Raw genomic sequence first — 3,786 nt, 5'->3', positions numbered from 1 at the left:
AGTTAAGTGCCATCGAGTCAATTCCAACTCATAGGGACCTTGTGTAGTGATTCCTAGGGGTGACTGGCGGGTTTGAACTGCTGACCTTGCAGTCCAGTGCATTGTCCTGCAGCACCACACCAGAACTGATTTAGTCATTGTTGTTGTTAAGTGCTGTTGAGTCAGTTCTGATGCATAACTGCCCTACATAAGGTTTCTGAGGACCAGCTGGTGAACTTGAACTACCGTGCTTGTGATTAAAATCAACTTTGCAGTCCAGCGCATTAAACCACAGCACCAAACCAGGACTCCAGTCTAGTCATTGTTGTTGTTGTGTATTGCCATTGAGTCAGTTCTGACCCATAGCAACCCTGTATAGGGTTCCCGAGGGGCAGCTGGTGAGCTTGAACCATTGATCTTACAGTTCAATTGGCTTTGCAGTCTGGCTCGTTAACCCATAATGCCACACGAGGATAAATAAGGACCCTGCAAATGAGGAAGTTAGCTTAAAAATGATCTTCTTTGATTTCCGGGTAAACTAAATTTCCTTGGAATGCTGTTTCTTTAACCATTCTTATAGTTGCCTTATTGCATGTAATTAAATATTTATCTAATTCCTCAGGGTCAAATATCAAACAGTAATCTCAGATAGATAGATACACAAATCTATATTAAAATTCACAGTGACTTTTTCTTAATGGTATCCCATAGTGGCTAAGTAAAAGCCATCTAGATTCAGACTGCCTGGTCCCAAACTATACTTCCATTATTGTTAACTTTTTGATTCATTGTGCTTATCTATGAAATGTAAAGATCAAATGTAATGCAAACAATGTTTTCAGTTTTAAAGCAGAAACAGAAAATATATAGTGGCTTATGTGCCATGGAGTCGGTTCTGCTTCATGACGACACTAATTTTCTCCCTCAGAGTGGCTGGTAGTTTCAAACTGCTGATCCTGTCTGTGGTTAGCAGCCTGCCTCATAACCCACTATGCTACCAGAGATCCTAAGAAAATAAATACACCTGAAATATAAAGGAAAACCTGGAGAGGAGAGGAGAGTAGCAGCTAGACCATGAGGAGGATGCAGGGAAGGATGAATTTTTAAAACATAGTCTTTTCCTAACATGAGAATGCTGGTGCTGGTCGTGGTGTGTGTGGAGTTGGTTCTGACTCATAGTGACCCTGCATGGGGTTTCCAAGGCTGCAAATCTTTACGGGAGCAGAAAGCTTCATTTGTCTGCTGCAGAATGGCTGGATGAAAATTTAGTTTTTCATCCAGTTTACCTTGAGGTTAGCAGCTGGAATCCAATATTTAATTTTAATTTAAATGTTGAAAACACATTCACTTCCTTTGCCATCTTAGGATGTAATATTTAATTATGTGCTTTTTTGTCTTGTAATAAATTTGTTACCTCGCTGGTACTCTTTGATTAGGTGTTATTGTTAGATGTCTTCAAGTTCATTCCTACTCATAGCGACCCTATGCACAACCGAATGAAAAATTGCCCAGTTTTAGGTCTTCATCACAATTTTTATTATGCTTGAACTCATTGCTTCTACCACAATATCAATTCATCACCTGGGAGGTCTCCTTCTGTTTTGCTGACCAATAATATGCAATATATAAAGTATACACAGTGACCAGTCATACCCAAGTAGTTACCCTCTCCTTATTCCTAATTTGTCATAGTCTGAAAGTTCCATTGAGCCCTGTCCACAATGGGTGACCCTGCTGGTGTTTAAAATGCTGGTGACATATATTCCAGTCTCGCAGCAACATGCAAGCCAACAAGGTACAACACACTTACATTCAAGCAGTGATTCTGTGTAGAGTATACAAAACAAATAATAAATAAATAAAAATCATGACTGATAACCAAATTGAGTTTTTAATGTCCAGTTAAAAAGAAAGCATTTTATTCAGAGTTTTGTTGTATGTTCTTCAATTATGTCAGAAATTATGCTTATTAAATAAAATTTAATACATGCAATAAGATTATCATGTGTGAGTTAAAAGCATGTTGTGTAGACTTTAGGTAGAAAGATGGAGCTACATGTAAGCACGCTTAGATGAAGAAAGAAGAGATATTTATCCATAATAGGTTATGTTATCATTATATTGGAATCCTAACACATAGGCACTATGTGTTAATGCGCTGGGCTGCAAAGTCAGTTTGAACTGCAAAATCAGCAGTTCAAGCTCACTAGCTGCTCCTCAAAAACCCTAGACAGGGTCACTATGGATTGGTACAACTCTACGGCACTTAACAACAACAGCAACAACAACAACCATTATATTATAAACTAAAAGCCTGGCCATACAATGGTGAAAGTGCCTGGCTGCTGAACAAAATGTTGCCAGTTCTAAACCACCACCTGCTCCACAGAAGCACTGTGACCTTGTAAATTCTATGGGGATGTTCTACTCCACCCTAAAATTGCTATCAGTTAGAGTCAATCAATAGAATGAGTGTGATTTGGGTGTTTCCAAATCTTTTAAAACAGAGAACCAAAGTAACAACTGATATAAAATCAAACTCTAGTAAAAGGAGGGACCACCATTCATTGATCAGTTTGTTATAGTGTGGTGGCTTGTGTAATGCAGGAAGTTATGTTACTGGGTTTTGGATACCAGCAGGGTCACTCATTGTGCACAGGTTTCAGCTGAACTTCCAGACAAAGACTAGGCAGAAGGACAGGCAGACTACTTATGAATGTTTTGCCACTGAAAACCTTATGAATAGCAGTAGAATCTTGTCAGATATACTGGCAGAAGATGAGCCCCTTATGTTGGAAGGCACTCAAAATAAGATTGGGGAATTAATGACTCCTCAAAGTATAGAGGGAGCCAAAATGAGGCAAATCAAGTAAAGCTTTCGGGACCTTCATATGCAGACTGGGCGCAACTCAAAATGAGGAGGAATGGCTGCAAACATCCATTAATAATTGGAGCATGGAATGAATCTGGGAATCATGAATCTGGAAAAACTGGAATGATCAGAAATGAAATGGAAGTCATGAAGATCGAAATCCTAGGCCTTACTGAGCTGATATGGACTGGTATTGGTGATTTTGAATCGGACAATCATATGGTTTACTGTGACAGGAATGAAAAATTCAAGGAGAAAGGCATAGCATTCATTATCAAAAAGAATATTTCAGGATCCGTTGTGAATGAAGTACAATGCTGTCAGTGACAGGAATACATCCATATGTCCACAACAAAGATCAGTTAATGCCATTATTACTCATATTTTACACAAACCACTAAAGCCAGTAATGATGAAATTGAAAAAGTCTACCAACGTCTTCAATCTGAAATTTATTAAATATGCAAGCATGGCAGTTCAAACTTATTGGTGATAATTATTGGTAATAGGAATGAGAAGATGTGAAACAAACAAGAAGGATCAGTAGTTTGAAAACATTGTCTTGGAAATAGAAATGATGCTGGAGATCACATGATAGATCATTGCAAGGCCAATGTCTTCTTCATTGCAAATACCTTTTTTAAACAACACAGAGGACAATGATACACATGGAGCTCACCAAATGGAATATAAAGAAATCAAATTGACTGTATCTGCGAAAAGAGACATTTGAAAAGCTCCCCATCATCAGCCCAAACAAGGCCAGTGGCAGACTGTGGAATAGATGATCAATTGCTCATAAGCGAGTTCAGGCTGAAGGACAATCCTGTATAGGGTTTCCAATGGTGACTGGTGAGTTTGAACTGCCAACCTTGCAGTTAAAATGTACTTCGTGGTCCAGTGCTTATCCAACCAAGTCACACCTTATGAATAGT

This window comes from Chrysochloris asiatica, unplaced genomic scaffold (assembly GCF_000296735.1).
Source record: "Chrysochloris asiatica unplaced genomic scaffold, ChrAsi1.0 scaffold00358, whole genome shotgun sequence".
In the NCBI taxonomy this organism is placed as follows: domain Eukaryota; kingdom Metazoa; phylum Chordata; class Mammalia; order Afrosoricida; family Chrysochloridae; genus Chrysochloris; species Chrysochloris asiatica.
The sequence above is the reverse complement of the archived record's forward strand: the minus strand, read 5'-3'. Positions refer to the sequence as shown.